The sequence below is a fragment of the Piliocolobus tephrosceles genome, chromosome 2 (assembly GCF_002776525.5).
Source record: "Piliocolobus tephrosceles isolate RC106 chromosome 2, ASM277652v3, whole genome shotgun sequence".
Classification (NCBI taxonomy): domain Eukaryota; kingdom Metazoa; phylum Chordata; class Mammalia; order Primates; family Cercopithecidae; genus Piliocolobus; species Piliocolobus tephrosceles.
The window spans coordinates 21,747,036-21,770,716 of NC_045435.1; the positions used below are offsets into that span (position 1 = coordinate 21,747,036).

The 23,681-nt window shown below is 35.8% G+C and overlaps 1 protein-coding gene and 1 pseudogene across 1 annotated transcript in view; both read left to right on the top strand.

Moving 5' to 3' along the window:
• The window catches only part of GBE1 (1,4-alpha-glucan branching enzyme 1), a 269,487-nt gene that overhangs the window by 137,686 nt on the left and 108,120 nt on the right, over positions 1-23,681 (top strand). The window lies entirely within an intron of this gene.
• On the top strand, positions 9,769-11,948 carry LOC111545146 (annotated as a pseudogene).

Consider the following 23,681-nt stretch of genomic DNA (forward strand, 5'->3'; position numbering starts at 1 on the left):
CCTCACATTAAAATGCATTTTAAAATGTCAAAATAAATGTGAAAAGCCAAAATTAAATCTCTTGGTCATATTTTTGAAAAGTGATAATTCTTTCTATTTTAATTAAGTCCCTAAAGAATTTTTGAATGTGAGTGTCTCCAACCTAGAGGATAATTTTAAAACAATTATATACATAATTATTTGCTTTATAATTTTCTTCCATCCTACATAGTCATAATTTTGAGCCTCTATTTTAATGAGCCCCCATGAAATGATGTGTTGTGTTAAATAATTTCCAACCTCTCATTTTATTTTCTCTTGATTAATGGAATCAATAAACAATTTATATTAAAATGCAAATGTAGACATATACACCCAAATGAAATAAACAATCTAATTGTCAATTTAAAAAAATTAGCATGATAACCTATAGTTGTACCCTCAATATATGTGAAATATGTTTCTTTTTATTCTAATTTCAACATGGACAGATATAGCAGAAGACCATAAAACCATTTTGTTCCATCTAAGTGAGAAAATTGTAGATTATCTTAACATATATGTATGTGTAGATATATTTTCAAGATAAACTTGGATCAAGTTCATAAAGGCTTGGATAATATGAAGGACAATTTTTTTTTATAGAATGGATACTACATGCATAGTTTAGCCATGGTGCTGAGGGTCTGCAAAATATCGTTGTTATTCTTCTTTTTACAGAGAAGAGACAAATGCTAAATATTTATCAATATTATTGATGATTTTATCAGAGATCCCTTTTAAAAAATAAATGAATGAAAATTACATGTTCCTTGCAGTCGATGACAAAATTATATAGTAATTTTCTACGTTTGCATTATTTTGATATAATTTAAAGAGTCATTTTTTAAAAAGAATCTCATATATAAGTTCAAAGATTTCCAAAAGTATATTAGATACAGTATCTTTTCTGGGTGTGTAGCAGTTTTTCAGGCTGAGAAAATGACTGATGAGTAGATTTATGAAGAGCAAATATCAGTAAAGGAACATTAATACCTTTAGCTCTACTCTTAATTTTTCAAGTAAGTATGCAAGTAACTAAGTAATTCTCCTTTTTCAAGGACTTACTCTACATGTGTAATATGAGAGGTGGCCTACATTCATTTCTAACCTCTTAATACAAAGGGAGATTCAGGATAGGATATGCATCCTCAATGAAATTTTGAACTGTGAGAGAAAAGTGAAGCAAAAATGCCAAGGTCAACTGGAATGTGAGGAAACAGGTCCTGATTTAGAATGTCAAAGGCGAAAGAAACTTCTCACTGCCATTCAAAGTTGATTCCTCTTTGTCCTGCCTAAAAATTAACATGATAAATGATCCTCTTCAATGGGATCATGTAGAGTCATGGAGTGTGGAGTTGAGTTTTCTGAGGCCAACTAGGGATCACTTCTTTAGTTTTTTTCATGGTGTCTAATTTTCTGCAAGCTTTTTGGAAAACAGTTTGAGAGTACTTATGTTAATAAGTCCTAGAGCGTGATCATTGAATTATTAAATATAAAGTAATTTATTCTAAGGCTGTAGGCCTACTATAAGTTGAAAACACTTGGTGTATTAAGATATTTCTTACAAGTTTATTAATTAGAAAACAGTAAAGATATTCTTCTAGAATGATGGGCAAATTAAGACATTCTAAGATGAACGAAAACTAAAATAAATTGTTTCCAGCAGACTTATCCTAGAATGGTTAATTGAAATTCCATGAAATAGAAAAGGAAAAATGGAAAGAATGAAAATATGGCTAAATACAATAAAGTTTCCTTCTCTTTAATTTTTAACTTATGTCACTGTGCAGACATCAAAATAATAGTAAAAGAATACTAGGAATAACTCTACATACGTACATTTGGTAATTTAGATGAAATGGATCTATTTCTAAAAAAACACTACCACAACTCACTGAATCTGAAATATTATACTTACCCTGTAACTATTAATAAAATTTAATTTGTAATTTAAAAGCATGTAGCATAGGAAAACCTACATGTACAAGTGTTTTCAATGGACAATTTTCTGAAACATTTGAAGAAGAATTCACACTAATTTAATACAGTTTCTTCCAGAAAAGAAAAAAAGAAGGAACACTACCCAATTCATTTTATGAAGCCAGTATTGCCCTAATATTAGAACTAGATAAAGATAGTAATAAGAAGATGACTACAGGTTAATATTCCTCATGAAGTAAAGGCAAAATTCTTAAGATATTTCAAATACAATTCAGCAATATATAAAAATTATATACTATAACCAAGTAAGGTTTATTGTAGAAATATTAAGCTTGTTTTGTATTTAAAATCCCAACATAATAACAAGCTAAAGAAGAAAAAAATTATCATAATAGTTGATGCAGAGAAAGAATTTTGCCAAATTAGGCCGGGCTCAGTGGCGCACGCCTGTAATCCCAGCACTTTGGGAGGCCGAGGCAGGCGGATCACGAGGTCAGGAGATCGAGACCATCCTGGCTAACATGGTGAAACCCCGTCTCTACTAAAAATACAAAAAATTAGCCGGGCGTGGTGGCGGCACCTGTGTTCCCAGCTACTCGGGAGGCTGAGGCAGGAGAATGGCGGGAACCCAGGGGGCAGAGCTTGCAGGGAGCTGAGATCCGGCCACTGCACTCCAGCCTGGGCCACAGAGCCAGACTCCGTCTCAAAAAATAAAAATAATAAAAAAATAAAGTGTTTTGCCAAATTAAACACCCATTTGAAATAAAATGATTCAGAGTAATAGGAACAGAGAGGAACGATCAAGTCTCAATAAAGAAGATCTATTAAAAACTGAAATGTAACAATATACTTAGTGGCTAAAGTCTAAATTCTTTCTTTCTAACTTTGGGAACAAGACAAAGATGTGTACTATCACCATTCTTATTTAACACAGTGCTGGGAATTCTGGCTAATGAAATAAAGCCAAAAATAAATACAAAGAAAAGGAAATAAGACATAGGGATCAAAATGGATAAATAAAACTTTCTCTTTTTAGTTGACATGATTGTATATATAGAATATAGAAAAGACCAAGGAATCTAAACAAAACCTCTCCAGAATTTAATAAATGAGATGAGCAAGGTTGCGGTACACAAGAAAACTATTTAAAAAGCAATTGTATTTCTATATACTAGTAATGAACAAGTGGTTATTAAAATTAAAAGATATACTATTTATAAACACTTGTTCTCTCCCTCCTTCTCTCTTTCCCTTCCTACATCCCTCTCTTCGTGTTTTTTCTGTCTTAAAAGAAGTAGTAAGATGTAAATCCGATAAAATATGTACGGGAATGTATAATGAAAACTATAAAAAACTGATGAAAGAAGAAAATTTTAAGTAAATGGAGATACATATTGTGTTCATAGATTGGACAACTCAAATTAATAAAGATGTCATTTTTCTCCAAATCAAAAGCTGTTTAAGACAATTCCTGTCAAAATCTTGGAAGACATTTTTGTAGATGTAGCCATAGAGATTATTTCAAAATTGTATGGTAAGACAGACATTAGACCACTTAAAACAACCTCGTAAAAGTGGAATAAAGTGGGAGGAATGAGTCTCCCCAATTTTTAGTCTCATATAGTTACAGTAATCAAGACTGTATGGTATCAGTGAAAGGATAGACAAATTGATGGAACAGAATAGACAACCCAGAAATAGACCTACACAAATGTCCACAACTAATTTTTGACGAAAGTACGAAAGCATTTCAGTGGAGGAATGATAGACTTTTCAACAGATGATACCAGACCTGTTGGACATCCATAGAAATAAACTTCAACCCAAATTTTCTACTTTATGCAAAAGTTTACTAAAATAGATTATGGATTAATACGTAAAATGTGAAACTGGAAAAATCTTAGAAAAATAAAACTGGAGAAAATCTTCAGCCGTAGGATTAATCAAAGAGTTCTTAGACTTGACATAAGAATACTGTCAATACAAGGAAAAATTGATAAATTGGACTACTTCAAGATTGTGATTAAAGTTATTGTTAAGATGATGAAATTACAAGAAGCACAAACTCAGAGAAAATGTTGCAAAACGCGTACCCAAAGAGGTCTCAAATCCACAATATATAAATGTGTCAAAATGCCACAGTTAAAATAATCATAAAATGGTGAGAAAACAGAATATATAGATAGATGGCCAATAAGCAAATGAAAATATATTCAACATCATTAGGGAAATAGATACTACGACTACAACGAGATATCACTACGTATCTATCAGACGGCTAAACTTAAAATAGTAACTACACCAACTGCTGGGGGAGGATTCGAGAAGCCTGGGTCATTCTTGGCGTGCATGTAAAATACTATAATCACTCTGCAAAACAGTGTAGTAGTTTCTTGTAAAACTAAATATGCAACTGTCGTACATGCCAGCAAGCAGTTGCACTGCTGATTATGTATTCCAAATAAATTAAAACTTTTTTCACACAAAAACATACACTTAGATGTTCATTGCAACAGTATTCATCATAGCCAGTACCTGAAAACAACCCACTTGTTCTTCAGTATATTAAAGAGAGTGTAGTACATCCATATCATGGAGTACTACTCAGCAATAAAAATGAGTAGACACACAGCTTGAATGAATCTTCAGAGGATTATGTGGAGTAGCAAAAGCTCGTCCCCAAAGGGACATATTCCATTTTGTTTAATCCCATTTATATATCATTCTTGTAGTGACAAAGAAATGGAGAAAAAATTAGTGTTTTCCAGGGCTCAGGGTAGTGGTGAGAAAACAGGAGTGCTTAAGGACAAGAAGAGGATTCCTTCTAGTGATACAATTGTTCTGTATCTTGGCTGCATTGGTGCCAATATCCTGGCTGTGATATTGTACCATAGTTTTCCAGATGTTATTTGGGAAAATGGGTGAAGTGAACACAGTACCCCTCTGTATCATTTCTCATAACTGCATATACATCTACAGCTTTCTCAAGATCAAAAGTTTAAGAATTTTGGTTTGGCATACAAATTCTAAAGCAGCTGGAAGAAAATATACCCAAGATTAATAATGATTTAAGTATTCCCTCTTGACAGCATTTGGCAGTAGTCTTCGTTTTCAAAAACCTATTGACATAGCTAATACGTTTTCAAATAGATTCTTTATTTTTAAAACAAAACAAAAACTTTTTTTTTTTTTTTTTTTTGAGAAAAATATCTCATTCTGTAGCCTGTACTGGAGTACAGCTCACTGTAACCTTTAGCTCCTGGGCCTTGGACTCAAATGATTCTCCCACCTCAGACACCCAAGTAACAGGAACACAGGCACATGCCATCACACCTAGCTGATTTTCCTTATTTCTTAATTTGTTGAGATGGAACGTTACCCTGTCTTCCAGGCCGGAGTGCAATGGCACGATCATGGCTCACTGCAACCTCCACCTCCTTGGTTCAAGCGATTCTCCTGCCTCAGCCTCCCGAGTAGCTGGGATTACAGGCATGCGCCACCATGCCCAGCTAATTTTTTGTATCTTTAGTAGAGAAGGGTTTTCACCATGTTGGCCAGGGTGGTCTGGATCTGTTGACCTTGTGATCTGCCCGCCTCGGCCTCCCAAAGTGCTGGGATTATGGGCGTGAGCCATGGCGCCGATTTTCTTTATTTTTTTGTAGAAAAGAAGTCTCGAATTCCTGGGCTCAAGCAATACTCCCCACCCCAGGCCCCGCCTCGGCCTCCCACAGTGTTGGGATTGCAGGCATGAACCATTTCTGGCCTCAAATAGATTCTTAAAAAGCAACTTGTATTTTAATTTAGTCAAATCAGGGACATCTGCTGCTTATGCAGTCACTTAGAACATCAATGCCAATTAAGAATATTTTGATTCAGAACTAATCTTCAATTTCACAGTTCAGAAATTATGGTAGGGTTTTTTCCCCCTTAGATTAGATTGAGCTATAGGGGACACACACTAAATTTATAGAGAAAGAATTTTAAAAATTGTTGATCTAGTAATATTAGATGAGCCGATGCTTTAAAAGTAATTGTGAACCAAGAGTGGTGGTATGCACCTGTAGTCCCAACTACTTGGGAGGCTGAGGCAGGAGGATCACTTGAGCCCAGGAGTTTCAGGCTGCAATGAGCCATGATTACACCACTGGACAACAGAGCCAGACCCTAACTCTAAAAAAACAAAAACGGTAACTCAGATTTTGTTCCAGAGTTTGTGAATGCAATCAGTGGTTTTAAGGGTTGTGTGTGTGTGCGTGTGTGTGTGTGTACACATTTAGTTTTATTGTAACAAAGCAACTTGTACACTTTCAATCTTTAAAACTGAGCACCATCTTTCCTTTCCAGTGAAACAAAGAGAAAATTTAAAAATAAACAAGAACAAAATTACAGTAGAGAATGTCAATACCAAATAAGATCCTACACGTTCTGCTGATTCTCCCATTGAGTGGCAGGGCTCAAGTCATCATTAGGAGAGAATTTATTTTATTTTATTTTATTTTATTTTATTTTATTTTTTTATTATACTTTAAGTTCTAGGGTACATGTGCATAACGTGCAGGTTACATATGTATACATGTGCCATGTTGGTGTGCTGCACCCATCAACTCGTCAGCACCCATCAATTCATCATTTATATCAGGTATAACTCCCCAATGCAATCCCTCCCCCCTCCCCCCTCCCCATGATAGGCCCCAGTGTGTGATGTTCCCCTTCCCGAGTCCAAGTGAGCTCATTGTTCAGTTCCCACCTATGAGTGAGAACATGCGGTGTTTGGTTTTCTCTTCTTGTGATAATTTGCTAAGAATGATGGTTTCCAGCTGCATCCATGTCCCTACAAAGGACGCAAACTCATCCTTTTTTATGGCTGCATAGTATTCCATGGTGTATATGTGCCACATTTTCTTAATCCAGTCTGTCACTGATGGACATTTGGGTTGATTCCAAGTCTTTGCTATTGTGAATAGTGCCGCAATAAACATACGTGTGCATGTGTCTTTGTAGTAGCATAATTTATAATCCTTTGGGTATATACCCAGTAGTGGGATGGCTGGGTCATATGGTACATCTAGTTCTAGATCCTTGAGGAATCGCCATACTGTTTTCCATAATGGTTGAACTAGTTTACAATCCCACCAACAGTGTAAAAGTGTTCCTATTTCTCCACATCCTCTCCAACACCTATTGTTTCCTGATTTTTTAATGATTGCCATTCTAACTGGTGTGAGATGGTATCTCATTGTGGTTTTGATTTGCATTTCTCTGATGGCCAGTGATGATGAGCATTTTTTCATGTGTCTGTTGGCTGTATGAATGTCTTCTTTTGAGAAATGTCTGTTCATATCCTTTGCCCACTTTTGGATGGGGTTGTTTGTTTTTTTCTTGTATATTTGTTTGAGTTCTTTGTAGATTCTGGAAATTAGCCCTTTGTCAGATGAGTAGATTGCAAAAATTTTCTCCCATTCTGTAGGTTGCCTGTTCACTCTGATGGTAGTTTCTTTTGCTGTGCAGAAGCTCTTTAGTTTAATGAGATCCCATTTGTCAATTTTGGCTTTTGCTGCCGTTGCTTTTGGTGTTTTAGACATGAAGTCCTTGCCCATGCCTATGTCCTGAATGGTACTACCTAGATTTTCTTCTAGGGTTTTTATGGTATTAGGTCTAACATTTAAGTCTCTAATCCATCTTGAATTAATCTTCGTATAAGGAGTAAGGAAAGGATCCAGTTTCAGCTTTCTACTTATGGCTAGCCAATTTTCCCAGCACCATTTATTAAATAGGGAATCCTTTCCCCATTTCTTGTTTTTCTCAGGTTTGTCAAATATCAGATGGTTGTAGTTGTGTGGCATTATTTCTGAAGGCTCCGTTCTGTTCCATTGGTCTATATCTCTGTTTTGGTACCAGTACCATGCTGTTTTGGTTACTGTAGCCTTGTAGTATAGTTTGAAGTCAGGTAGCGTGACGCCTCCGGCTTTGTCCTTTTGACTTAGGATTGTCTTGGCAATACGGGCTCTTTTTTGGTTCCATATGAACTTTAAAGCAGTTTTTTCCAATTCGGTGAAGAAACTCATTGGTAGCTTGATGGGGATGGCATTGAATCTATAAATTACCTTGGGCAGTATGGCCATTTTCACAATATTGATTCTGCCTATCCATGAGCATGGTATGTTCTTCCATTTGTTTGTGTCCTCTTTGATTTCACTGAGCAGTGGTTTGTAGTTCTCCTTGAAGAGGTCCTTTACATCCCTTGTAAGTTGGATTCCTAGGTATTTGATTCTCTTTGAAGCAATTGTGAATGGAAGTTCATTCCTGATTTGGCTCTCTGCTTGTCTGTTACTGGTGTATAAGAATGCTTGTGATTTTTGCACATTAATTTTGTATCCTGAGACTTTGCTGAAGTTGCTTATCAGCTTAAGAAGATTTTGGGCTGAGACGATGGGGTTTTCTAAATACACAATCATGTCATCTGCAAACAGGGACAATTTGACTTCCTCTTTTCCTAACTGAATACCCTTGATTTCTTTCTCTTGCCTGATTGCCCTAGCCAGAACTTCCAACACTATGTTGAATAGGAGTGGTGAGAGAGGGCATCCCTGTCTTGTGCCAGATTTCAAAGGGAACTTTTCCAGTTTTTGCCCATTCAGTATGATATTAGCTGTGGGTTTGTCATAAATAGCTCTTATTATTTTGAGGTACGTTCCATCAATACCGAATTTGTTGAGCGTTTTTAGCATGAAGGGCTGTTGAATTTTGTCAAAAGCCTTTTCTGCATCTATTGAGATAATCATGTGGTTCTTGTCTTTGGTTCTGTTGATATGCTGGATTACGTTGATTGATTTGCGAATGTTGAACCAGCCTTGCATCCCAGGGATGAAGCCCACTTGATCATGAAATGAAGCGAGAAGAGAAACCAAAAGAGAATTTATTTTAAAAGTGTCATCTTAAACTACAAGGACGTCTGTCAAATGTCACAATTAAACATGCCAAAGGAGAAGCCATATTGTCAAAATGCCCACTTAACCCACCCAGACATCTCAAACTCACCCCTTGCTGACCTTCTATAAACCCATTTTTAAAGTTTGTTTTTCTTTTTTTAAACAAGAGAAAGCAGACAGATACATATTGGTATATGCTAACTGTCCATATTCACATAGAGACACAGTGTACTCGCTGATTGCGATATACAGAGAAAGGAGGACAAAAGCTAGAAATCTATGCACTACTACCCAGGGGCTTAGCACCCTCCAGCTTCCAGCACAGCGAAGGGAGCAGGGTTTGCTTTTTTCCCACAGAGCTTGGTGGTGTTGATTCCATACAGTTTTTGTTCAGACAGGAAGGGATAAAAATGAATTTTCAACAGAAAGGGGTAGAGACTCTTCCCATTGTATTCCGCTCAAGGTATTTTCCCCAAAATAAGTTGAGAAACATGGTGTAGAGAAAAGAGACCTCAAGAACAGAGTGACTGAGGACAAGAGGAAAAAAAAAAAAGAGAGAGAGAGAAATAAGACTGCAGCTTGCTCCCAGGGACTGGAGAACATTTTAAAATAGGAAGGTTGGAATCCCTCAGTGTTCTATTAGTCATCTTCTTGTTCATTCTCCTCTCCTTCCTCCCTTTCATCATCTTCATCTTCTTCACCTTCATGCTCATCCCCTACTTCATCAGTATCTTCTAATCCTTCCTCCTTTGCATCACCATCATCATCATCATCATCATCATCATCATCATCATCATCTTTTTCTCCTTCTCCTTCTTCATCATCCGTATCAGGAACCAAGTAGTAGTGTAATGGGTTTGGCCAGATACCGTCTTTGATGAATTCTCCTAACTCATCCACACTACGTGCATCAGAATGGTCAGTAAAGCAGGTGAAGAAGCTCTCTGGACCGCTTCCTGCTGTGGGACCGAAGGAGACATCTGCTTCTGCAGGCTTGCTGAAGAAGGGACAAAAAAAAAAAAAAACCCAGCAAGAAGCAATTGAACACATTGATGAAGTACAAAATGAAAGAGACTTAATGAACAAGCCAGTGAGGAGATTTTGAAAGTAGAATAGAAATGTAACAAACTCCACTATCCACTTTTTCAGAAGAGGTCAGAATTGATCGCCAAAATCCCAAATTTGGGGGTAACAACATTTGTCACCATCCACCAAGTGTTCGCACTGCTTGGGGAGGAGGACGAAGAGGCACTGCATTATTTGACCAGAGTTGAAGTGACAGAATTTGAAGATACTAAAACAGGTTACAGGATAGATTTTTATTTTGATGAAAATCCTTACTTCGAAAATAAAATTCTTCCCAAAGAATTTCATCCCAGTGAGAGTGGTGATTTGTCTTCAAAGTCCACCAAAATCAAATGGAAATCTGGAAAGGATTTGATGAAACGTTCAAGTCAAACACAGAATAAAGCCAGCAGGAAGAGGCAATATGGGGAACCACAGTGCTGCTTTAAGGTTTTTTTTTTTTTTTTTCTTTAAACGAGCATGGATTTAATACTATAAGAGTGGCATGATCTTAGTAGATACGTAATCTTGATAAAGTAAATGTCTTACAAACCATTCCTGCCTAAAACATTCTAATATTCCTATAATTAGAAAGTTTGCATTCTTAAACTAGTATTTGTTTCTTCCCACCACTGCTAAATTAGTACTGATTAATGCATATTAGTAAGATTAGTAATAGTATTTACTTTTACTAGGCATGATGTCAAAAATGCTTTTTTTCCCAATATGATTTCTCTTGAGGTTTTTCTTGTGTTTCTTCAATATATCCTGTTTTTCACAATTCAAAAACTTGTCACGTTGCTTGTGTTTGGATATTCCCTGACTCTTCATCAAAAAAGCATTTGTAAACTATGTCTTAGTTACAGTTATTTCTTCTACTAACTAATGCTATTCATTTTATACTAGTATTTTACTTTGACATGCCCTCTTTATCAATTTGAGAGCTGTCTAATTATAGACAATTTTCATCCTAAAAAATTCAGACTCTAGACTTGGAAAGGGCCTCAATATTATAGTTTAATCTTTAGTCTTTTCTTTAGAATCCATAATTCACCTTTCCCTTGAATGTCTTCAGAAGATGAAACTGATCTTGTAAGATAGCCCATTTCGTATTTGGACGAGTCTCTCCATTAGAAAATTCTTTTTTATATTGAGTTTAGAATCTGTCTGCCAATTTGTAACCCATGGAAGCTCACAAAGCAGATCCAATAACTTTTCCACATAGTGTGCCTTGAGTATTATACCTGGGGCTTCTTCTATTTCCAGAATGTGTATTTCCATTTTCCCCCAATTGTTTTTCCTATTGCATTACTTGGTTTTGAATTCTTATTTATTAACAAACCTGAATTTGTCTGTATCCCTCTTAAATGTGGAATACTGAACTGAATGTACTACACCAGATGAGTTCTGACTTTTCATATTATATTTTAGTCAGAAATTTCTTAGCCACTGCCCAGTACAGGAATGCATCCATCACATCCTTGTTTGCTATTTTGTACTTGAAAAGTGCAATTGTGTCAAAATACTTTCAGCATCTTTAGATTTGGTGCTGTTCTGTCTTATAGACTCCTATAAATAATTTGTATACAAGGTAGGAGGGAAAAAAATCACTCTTTAGTGACAATTTTTTTTTTTTTTTGTAACCTGATTTAATCTCCATTGAGAGTACTATAGAGATTACTTTTTTTTTTTAAACCTCAGTATATGTCTGGCAAAGTCTTAAAATCAATCATTTAATTTAAATTGGATTTCAAAAGAAGGTCACTAGATTAAATCTCCTGCTGTAGTTAGTGAATGAAGGTTTATGTGAAAGGAGGGAAAGCCGACCACTTTTATGTTTTTAACAGGCTAAATTGGGAACTTGTCAGTGCTCACGATCCAGTTCTTCAAAATTATAAAACTAGACTTGAAAGCACCCTGGTCACCTCTGACCCACCGTGGAACGTGGTGCCCACCGTTGAAGAGGAAAGTGGTGCAGTTCTTTTCAAATAGAGCCACCTGCAGGCACAGGTGTTATCCGCAAGCCTTGGAGCTTCAGAGAGCTATGATATTTTCGTTTCTGCCAGCCATTGTGATGACCGTACCTCTAAAGTTCCTGGGCCATATTCAAACCTTGTCTCTCAAAAGTCACATTAGAAATATATATGCCACCCCCAATTTCTCAAAAATGTTATTCTTTTTCCTGTTTTAATAAGATCATCAACCTTCAAAGAGGTCTTTTCAAATTATGAAGTGTTTATGGATTATGAGAAACCAATATAGACCTTTTGTTTATGAACATGGACAAAATTTTATTCACAAGAACATATTTGTCTTCAACTACTTAGTACTCTTTCAACTTTAAAAGAGATACTTTCGGTTTATTGTAAAACTATTGCCAAAGACTAACAGGTGTCTGTAAAACAAAGGATTCTTGAAATAATTCACTGACTAACATGCTATATCAAAGGTCAAGGGGTAGTATCCTTGGATGATGATGACTTAGTACTGCTATTGCTCTAGGGAAAATCTCAAAATTTGAACCAATGGGACAGACATGTGACATCATAATAGTTGGAAAAGTAAGATTATTTTGAGAAGACTTTATACTTTAGAGCAATACTAATTTTTGTGTAATCCATTATTTTCTTGACATTTTCACATGTTTCTGTGCCTATTGCATTATTTGCTCACATTTATATATTTATTTATTTTTAGTACCCTTTTACTCTTTCTTCCTCATTTATCCCTCTTGTAACTGGCTGTCAATAAATTTCAATCACATTTTTATGTTAGTAACAAGTCTGAGTGCCAAATTTGAGCTATACGAGACTCTGTTGTGAACAATTTGTATGTTTACAATCTCTAACATCTGCACTAAAATGTTCTAATACTGCAATTCTTTCCAAAGTGGGTTCAACCATTAGCAACCAACAATATCAACAGTGAAACACTTTGTGAAGGTATAAATGAAAAGAGAACATTTGTGAATAAGTGGGCTCTAGAAAAGGCAAGTTTAGGAGGATTGCCATAAAGTCCATGAGCTGCTTGTGACAACATCCAAAGCTTTATTAACTTCACTAATATATCAATAACAAGCAAAATAACAAAAGAAAGCAAAAAAGAAAAAAAAAGTCCTAGAGAGCAAACATTAGAAAATAAGATTTTAGAAGTCTAGAAATATGGTAACTGTAATCATTGGTATATTTTCCATGTCTGAGAGTAAAATTCGACTTTAAAGTTGTTGTTTTTTTTTTTTTTTTTTTGACTTTGAGCAGTGTTTTTGAGGGTGGAGAGACAGACAGATGTAGACCAGTGTTCCAGTCCTTCACTTGTTTGCCCAAGTGATTTTGGAAAATCCCTTAATATCTGTTTCAGTTTCCTCATTAGTAATTAGAGGATAATAACCCCTTGATGGGGTTCAGGAGGTGTCACCCCAAAATTGGCCACATTGGCATGTTGCTGGTTTTGAGTTTTCAGTAAAAGACACTTGAAAAACAGGCACAAGAAGGACACTTTTATCTGCCCTTTTTCTTCCTGAAAGCAGATGTAACACCTATGTAAGAGCTGCCCTCCTTACACCAGGAGGAAAGAAATGTTCTTATTACCAGAGATGGGACTAGAGAATTCTATACACACAGACCTTGGTAAAAATAACTCTACTCTTTCTTTAGTGTCTCATTTGTTTTAGTTACTTTTCCATATTTGTGATTCTACAGCATATAAGCATTCAGGTTTTGCTACTTCTTTGAGTCAACATTTCCTTATGAAGGCTCTTATATTACATAAATTTGTATGCTTTTCTCCTGTTAATCTGTCTTATGTCAATCTAACTCTCAGACCCAGCTGGATACCCTAAACAGGTAAAGGTAAAGATTTTGCCTCCCCTCTACCCTACCAAAAGTGTAATGAGAAAATTAAACATGATTATATGGATAAAGCACTGGACACATTATGGATTCCCAATAAAGGATAGTTCTCTCTTCTTTATCCCAGCATGCAGACTGCCAGCAGCCAAAGGGGAGAGGAAATCATCTTAAGGAGTTAACAGATATATCATAACTGACAGTTGTTATCTCATGTAATGCATTGTTTGGGGGTCATTGAATAATGTTGTGGGAAGTGTTCACAGTGACAGTTCTACATGTCAGTGAAATAGCAAATATCACAAACGTATTCTGTGACCTTTAGTGAAGGTTGAAAGAGGTTTTGAAAATGTAATTTAGGAGGGCTTTTCTGAAAAGGAGAAAGATAGCGTTGCACAAATAAGCGGCTTTCCTAAATGCCTGATTTAATCAAATAATAACATTCAGAATTTATATTTCTTAAATAAAATACGTCTCAAGAAGGGTTTTCAATGGAAGCAGCACAGTGGATTTACCTAGGTGGTGTCTCCCCTTTCTTTCCTTGTGCAAAGGTACTGACATATGGCACAGCTCATAAGCAGAGATTACAGAGGAGGAGGTGGTAGGGTTGAGGTTACAAATTCCTTCTTATTGGAAATCAGTGGTTTAGCATAGGCGAGTTGAACACTGACCCAGAAAACCCTTGATGGCTACGTGGATAGTGACAGGCTGACATGCTGAAAGAGAACATCAGTTTCAGTGAGTATCCAGTTTGGTGACTTTCAACAACATGAACTTTGGTACAAGAGGATTTAGTTCTAAGGACTTGTGGGGCTAATACGCAGTTAATCATAGATGAACAGGAGCATAACATTTCTTGTGTAAGCCTGGCTCTTCTTATCTATGATCTTCATTTATCTATACTTTGTATGCTGTCCTACAATAAAATTTTAAAAATAATAACAAATACAAAAAAAGTAATAAATGATAAAAATTCTAACATAGAAGTTGGATTAAAATGAAGCCTAAGTGTTGAGAAATTCAGTTAGAAAAGAGTTAAGAAAAAAGAATTAAATAGTTCCCAGTTGCATAATAGATGACATTTTAGACTTGACTAAGGTCACATAAAATGATTTTGAAACTGGGAAACATTTTTACAAAATTACATGATGAATAGGGTAACATTATGCAAAATAAATTAAAGATAAAAATACATACATTTTAAATAATTAAAATAATACAAGACAAAATGAATAATCAGCAGAATTATTTGCCATATTTATTTATTTTTTGTTTTTGTTTTTATTTATTTTTGAGACGGAGTCTCGCTTTGTTGCCAGGCTGGTGTGTAGTGGCTCAATCTTGGCTCACTGCAACCTCCGACTCCTGGGTTCAAGTGATTCTCCTGCCTCAGCCTCCCGAGTAGCTGGGATTACAGGTGTGCACCACCACGACTGGCTAATTTTGTATTTTTAGTAGAGGTGGGGTCCTGATCTCCCCATCTCATGATCCGCCCACCTTGGCCTCCCAAAGTTCTGGGATTACAGGCGTGAGCCACCACTCCTGGCCTGCCACATTTATTTTTTAAGTTCTGGGATTACAGGCGTGAGCCAGCACTCCTGGCCTGCCATATTTGTTTTTTAAGTAAACTTTATGAAGAGATAAACAATAGTTTTTCCCCCATTTTTAGACAGCAGCAACGATCAGTTCTAAAAAGAAAAATAATATTTGTACTTTTTTGAATAAAATAAGGCACTGTGAATTTTAAATCAATTTCTGTGAGATTCGAAACAACTTTTTCTTTTCTGTGCATGATTCACCATAACAAAGTGAATAAAACCATAAGTGGCAATGTGGTGTAGCCTGCAGAACAATGGTATGTGTCACTCATTTCTTCATGGTACAAATACTTACTGTGTGGTTTCTAAGCACCAGGCCAGCTGCTAGGCTCTGGGATCCAGCAGCAACTAAATAAACGTGACATCCATACTTCTACAGCATAGATTTATTATATTGAGGAAGATTGATAATCAGTTTAACAAATGCTACATAATAGCACATAACTGAAAGTAAATAATAATAAACCAGAAAAAGATCACATAAACGCTAAGCAAAACATAACTGAGAGTGATTGGTTGGCAGAGTAGCTGGGCGTCCAGAGAAGTCCTCTAAGAGATCATATTTGCATGAACTCTGATTGACATTTGGACTGGTGTCTGACTCAAGGAAACAGAATTCTAGGCAGAGAGAATAGCTGGTAAGAAGTAGCTATGGCTGAAATGAGCTTATCTGTGCTTCAAGAACAGAAAAAAGGGCACTATAGCTGGTGCTTGGTGGGTACTGGTTGAAATATTAGACTGGATCAGATTATACTGGACCTGTAACCAGGACTGCGGACTGGATTTTATTCCAAGTGAAATAGGACTTTGTTAAATAGCTCAGGTTCTTCCTGCCTGGGCAGGATTTTGACCTGAACATATATCAGTATTCTCAGTCTGGCCATAACACTGTACATTTGCAAATGGGTATGGACATTGATGACAATGTATAGCACCTGGTGCATGGTTTTAGCCATTCATCCTGTGTCATTGTATATGAAGAAGAACCATAAAACATTCCATGGAGCTTTAAAAAGTATATAACCTTTTAAAGAAAGCTCATGTTTAAAGCATAGACTGCATTCTCTAAATTTCATCAGATATCTTGATGTTTTGGGGAGCATAGACTTTTATTTCCTAGATTTTGCATGACTAGCATTGTAAATGCAAGGTTTGTTCTAATATTTTGTTTTGTCTTTTATAAACATATCAGTTTACCTTTTACTCCAGAATATATTTGTCTTTATTTTACCATAGAATAGTTGTTTAAATTACTGGCAAGAAGCTGATAAATGTAGTAGTTAGCAGCTTTGATTCTGCAATAAGAGACCTGAGTTCACTGGCCAGCTGTCTGGACATGTGAATGTTACATACTAACAGTGGTAAAATGAGAATTTTAATTGCAGGGGTCTGCAAAGGATATTGCTTGTGGGCCAAGTGTGACTGCTGCCTGTTTTTGTAAATAACATTTTATTGAAATATAGCCACGCCCATTCCTTTACATGTTGCCTATGTCCTCTTTCTCCCTACCACAACTGAGTTGAGTCATGCAACACTGAGACCTTACATGGCCATGAAGTCTAAAATGTTTTTTTCTAGCTCTGTACAAAAAAGTGTGCCAATCTCTATTATTATGTGCACCTTTGAGGGTTATTGTGGGAATTACATGAAATAATTCATGCAAAGCACTCAGTACAAGGCCTGCCATTTATTTCGTAAGCATTCAGTATATATTTGTAAGTATTAGAATTTTTACACATTCATTTTTTACTGTCAGATAATCAGGTCAAATTGACTGTCATAAATATGCACTGTTACGTGTGTATCTTTAGAGGTAAAGCACCCAAGCTTGAGGAGTACTTTTTTAAGTAGCCATATTTTGGTGACACTTGGCCATTTTTGTATTAATAACGTGCCTGGATGTTGGAACTTCTATTTTGGCCACTAGTTTATCCTTGATTCAGATATTATAAATTATATGTATGTAAAAGTTTTTGGTTATATTACAGCAATATGGGTAGATTGTTAAATTAATCATTGCAGAACCCTTTGAAAATCTAGGCGGCAATGTGCAAATGCAAAATTTATAACTGGAGCAAACAAAAAGAAGCTGATGATTCCTTAAGGATACTGATGTTTTTGTGGTTTCTTCCTTTTGTTGTCGTCACCAGAGAATTATATTACATTTGGGGAAATTTTCAATATTTAATCATAAGCATTTTTATTCCAATGTAGGCCATACATTCACCAATATGAACTTACTCTTACTAGAGGCTGGCCACATTTCTCTTTTGATTTAAAAAAACATCGAGGTATATGTTTGCATGAATGCCCATGTGTGTTAAAACTTGTAATAAACAATGAGGAAAGGCGATCAGTGAAGAGTTTAATGATTTTACTTCTTGTAGTGTTAAACATCTTCTGAAAGGTCTAAGAGAAATTGTAAGCTGTGGGGGGAAAGGAAGAAAAGAAGAGGAAAATCTATTATTTGAACATTTCAATTAAATAATTTCTTATTTAAGTTTTCCTCATGAAAATACGACCTTTGTAGGTTTCCAAAAAGTATCATAATCTTTGCTTATGTGCCTTTATTTTAGTGGAGACTTTTGTTGTTCTTAATTTCTGGTTCCATTTCCAATGACTATGAAAACATTATTAACTTTATATATTACTTTTTAATTTGTTTATTTTTACTGCTTCAGAGTTAATGTTGTATTTAAAAGATAAATTAATCCAGCAATTTGGGGCACCAAGGTAGGCAGATTGCTTGAGTCCAGGAGTTCGAGACCAGGCTAGGAAACATGACCAAACCCTGCCGCTACACAAAATACAAAAATTAGCCTGGCATCGTGGTGCACTCTTGTCATCCCAGCTACTTGGGGGCTGAGGTGAGAGGATAACTTGAGCCCAGGAGGTCCAGGATGTAGTGAGATGAGATGGTGCCACTGCACGTCAGCCTGGGCTAGAAAGTGAGATCCTTTCTCAAAAAAAAAAAAAAAAAAAAAGTTAATGTTTTATTATGTGAGTGTCTTAGATTTCTATGTACATTATTTAGTTCAGGTCAGTTTGTTTAAAACTAACATAAAAGGTATAAGATATGGTTCTTAGCATTTAGACAATAATTTATGATTACGTTGGGGAAACAGGACTTACTTGCATAAACCAGTTTGTCTCTTGTTGTCTCTCACATGACATTCACGTAAGAAATAAGATTTTGTGAACCTTGTGCTGGGCTCTCAATTGAGATTGTGGGATGCGGTGCTGTTTGAATTTGGTTTTATAATAGTTTTGAGTGTGGATGTCATTTTTTTTCAGGCCATTAGTCTATCATTGTCTAAGGCACATTTAGTGTCATAAACTTTTGTGTCTGTATTCTAGTAGAATATAGTGAAATTATTCAAATTAGTCTGTATGCTAAAACTCAGAAATGTTAATATTGAATTAATTTTTCAGTTTTAATTTAAATTTATAGGCCAGACATAGTGGCACACGCCTGTAATCCCAGCACTTTGGGAGGCCAAGGTGGGTGGATCACTTGAGGTCAGAAGTTCAATACTAGCCTGGCCAACATGGTGAAACCCTGTCTCTACTAAAAATACAAAAAAATTAGCTGGGCATGGTGGTGGGCGCCTGTAATCCCAGCTGTTCGGGAGGCTGAGGCAAGAGAATTGCTTGAACCTTGGAGGCAGAGGTTGCAGCCAAGATCGTGCCACCGCACTCCAGCCTGGGCGACAGAGAGAGACTGTCTCAAAATAAAATAAATTTAAATTTATAAAAATATATAAGATGGAGATCAAATAATCCAGTATCTTCTTCAAAAATTATCACACTGATGTTCAGAGAGATTATCTGTTTATATACTGATTTTTGCAAAATTGGCTAGAACATAATTTTCTTGATTTCTAATTCAGTGTTATTTCATTGTGTATTAGAAATGCTTAGTTAATTTTCATTAAGTGAAGTATAACATAATTTTCTCACGAAATTCATCAAGACAGAGTACTTGATATCTTTATTTTTGCAAAATCATATATAAAATGTATACTTAATGAATTATAAGCAATTCCTAGAATTGCTTGACAGGCTTTTACATTTGCTTGTGCAATCAAGATTAAGAAGGAAGAGAGGCTAACAAAGAGAAAAGGGAGAGAGAAGAGGTTAGAAGAGGAAAAAGGAAGGAATGAGAATAAGAGACCATATGGCTAGCTAGTTCAGGAATAGAGGAGCCACGGGGAGTAAGGAGGGAAGGAATGCATTCTCAAGGCAGAGAGTGAGCAGAGTCTGGGCTGAAGAGGGCAAGAATTGGGGCATGAGTCAGCCAAGAAAAGATGAGACTTGGTACGGAAGGAGTATCAAGTGGGGAGTTCCTAGATATGTTTGCTGCTGGAAAGACTGTCTCAGAAGTATTTTCTTAGAATAGAAAAATTCTGGAGAAATGTGATTAAAACAAGAAAGAATAGTTAAGCGTTATGTAGGGAGTCAGTCACACAAAATTAACACATAAAGAATAATGTCCTTTTCTTATTTCTTCTTCCTCTCTTCCTTTTGTTTCTGAATGTTTCTGTCCCTGTGAAATTTGTATGTTGGAATTCTAATCTCTAAGGTGCTGATATTAGGAGGTGGGGTCTTTGGGAGGGCTGCACTCTCTGAATGGGTTTAGTGCTCTTAGAAAAGGGACCCCAGAGAGCTCCCTCACTCTCTTTCTACCATGTGAAGACACAGTGAGAAGTGGGCACTTTGCAAATCGTAAGATGATCCTCATCAGAATCTGACCATGCTGGCACCCTGATTTTGGACTTCCATCCTCCAGAACTATGAGGAATAAATTTCTGTTGTTTATAACCCACTCTGTCTTGGCAATTTGATATAGGAACTTAAACTAAGACAGATGGGTAATTTAATAGATACCTTTCCACAAAATCTGATTTTGTTGACCATGTTGAATCTATCTTTAAAGGAAGTCCTATGTTAAGGACTACAGTAGTGAACTGATAGTATATCATAAAAATAGATTCCTGCTGTGCCTGTCCAAAGTCGATCGCGGGCTTTTCTGAACTAATGTAAGATGATTTCCAGTAACTTTGAATGAGTGTTATATTGTCCAATTTATCCTATGGGCTTCAACTTTCACTATCACTTTCTGAGAAGCTTAGCTTCACTTCCTCAGAATAGATTAACCGTTTCTCTCTCAATGCGGTCTCATACTGCCGTGTTTATTTGTGTTATTTATCACCATTGTAATTACATGTGCTTGTGTTTGTAGTTGTAAAATGTCTGTTTCTCCTGTTAGACCCTAAACTCAGCACACATTGATACTATGTATTTGCTATTCATAGCATTGTGCCTGGTACAAGGCAGGTAGTTAAGGAAATGCATGTTGAATGTACAAATAGGTAAATACAATAAAACTCTAGGAAAAGTAAATGCTGAATTTTACAAAGGGATTATTTAGCTTTGATATTAGCTAAAACATGCTTATCTTTATGGTTTATTTCAGTATGAGAAAATCACAACTAATAGAACACGTTGATATATTACAGCCATAAATGTAATTTATATGTAATAAACAAATATTCATAATTTCTTTATTATTTAATAGGAACTCTCATGGATTGGCAGTATATCAAACACTGCCATCACATTATACCCATTCCATTTAATCCTCGTTCAGGAGGGAGCAGAAATTGTCTTCCATTTTACTGTGTGGAAAACTGAGGCTTACAGATTAATGCAGCTACTATGACCACATATTAAAATTATGGATATGTGGAAATTACAGGGTTTTAAAAGATGTTGTACCAGGGAAATTGCCAAAAACAAGAGATAGTTTTTAATACAGTCACGCTGAATGTGGAGTATAAAATTGTAGTTAAGAGGCAAGGTTTTAGATTCAAAAGGTTGGGCTGCACCTGTATCTATTACCTGAGTGACCCTGGACATGGTTTTTTCACTTTTCTAAATCTCAGTTTCCCAAACTATAAAATATCATATCACAGCCTTGTTAAATGAGGCTGTGTAACGTGTGGAGTCTGGAAGCTAGGAGACACTTGGTGATTTTGAATTCCCTTTTTCTTTCTACATAATATCACATTTCTCCTTTCTATTCTGCTCCACTCCAGAAAGCCCACTGAAAGCTAGCTCCTTTTGCTTGTGGGAATGTGTCCAAATATAATTAGAAAGATATATATTATTTAGCAAAGCTAATGCAAAATACCATTGAAGAGTGATGTTTGAAATTTAAATATAATCATTAGCAGACCCTATATATTTTCCTTGATTTCCCACTCCTAGAACACACACACACGTATGCATGTGCACACACACCCTTCATTTTTTGAAGAACTAAGTGCCTTTGTATTTTCACCTTGCCCTACCTCAATTGCTGTACAGCTAGTTTTTCCCAGTTCATCTCCGCTCTAAAATGCTTATCTATTTTTTGGTCTCAAAGTACATTGTTGCATCTTTAAAATAACTTACATAGTATTATCCTAAATGTCTGCATCTTTATATGCATTATAATAGGGTTTTCCTTGAATATTGTCCTAAAATATCATTCTGAGGTGATAGTGAAGGAAAATCCTCTTGTAGTATATTTAAAGTCAGTAGTCTGTAAAATAATTATTTCAGACTGGAATAAAAATCAGTTCCCAGATACTTTATGTTTGTATAAGATCTTTATTCTAATTTATTGTTGATGCTGATTAGAGCCAAGCATCATGGCTCAGGCCTATAATCCCAGCACTTTGGGAGGCTGATACTGTTGAGATATATGTATTTCTGTAAGTTGCCTCAAGTCATCATTTAAAATAAAACTGGCTAAATATAAGTAAATAAATACATACACAAAATTGTAAGTTTAAGTGAGATAATGGGAAATTATCAAATTGAGGGATGTATTTTTTCAATCATAAAATTACTTTAATGGCTTATTTATTTATTTTTGAGATGGAGTCTCGCTCTGTCCCCAGCCTGAAGTGCATTGGCACAATTTCAGCTCACTGCAACCTCCACCTCCCAGGTTCAAGCGATTCTCCTGCCTCAGCCTCCGGAGTAGCTGGGAATACAGGCATGCACCACCATGCCCAGATAAATTTTGTATCTGTGGTTTCACCATGTTGGCCAGGATGGTCTCGATCTCTTGACCTTGTGATCCTCCTGCCTTGGCCTCCCAAAGTGCTGGGATAACAGACATGAGCCACTGGGCCCAGCCAATCGCTTATTTAAATATGACAGTTAATCTATTAGAAATAAATCGGAAGGGAAAAAATGAAAAAGGAGTCTATGAATTGTTAATGTTTCCAAACTTTTACCTTTAAAGTAAGCTCTTAAAAGCTGATTACCAATTATGGTATTAATATGACATTTGTCATGATGTATATTACATATGTTCAAGTCACTGTCACTTGATTTGAACTAGTCATTCGCTTTATTTTATAGATAAAGTAGGATTTTTTTAAACTTGTTTGAAAAACATGAGTGTCTGTGTATACTTGTGTCTACATGTATGTACATTCATGTACTACATAACATTTTAGCAGGCAACCACATATAAGATGGTGATCTCATAAGATTATAATACTGTGTTTTACTGTACCTTTTCTGTTTAGATATACAAATACTTACCCTTGCATTACAATTGCCTCTAGTATTAAGTACAGTAACATGCTATACAGGTTTGCAGCCTAGGCGCAATATACTATATACCATACAGCCTATGTGTGTAGGAGTAGGCTAGCCCATCTAGATTTGCATAGGTATGCTCTATTAGAGTGGGTTATTTGTCCTTTTACGCTTGTCTTTTTCCATCCTATCAGACTATTAGCCTTCACTTTTGCTCTCACTACTGACCACTGTCAGTTCCTACACACAAACACACACACACACACACACTCTTTAAGTACACACACTCACCGTCACAGACACTTCAGGTTTGCCTTTTGCTAATCTTACTTGACAGATAACCAATTTTTAAGAATACAGGTTAAATTAGAGAAGAACATGACTTGGAAATTTCTCAAGTATTTTATTATTTTAGTAAAAGTCTGATTGGAATCATTTAGCCTATGAAAGCACCATATCATCCTTTTCTACTTATTTCCTGGAGAATACCTAATTGGAATTATATATAATACAAATAGAGTTAATTTTAATAAAAGTATTTAATACGCTAAGTACAATTTAGGCCTTATGGGAAGAAAATGCTTTATTTTGTTAATGGATATAGATAACTGGAGCTCAGTGGATGTAATCTGATTAAACAATATATTAATTTACATAAAATAAAGTTGCACCGAATAAAATCC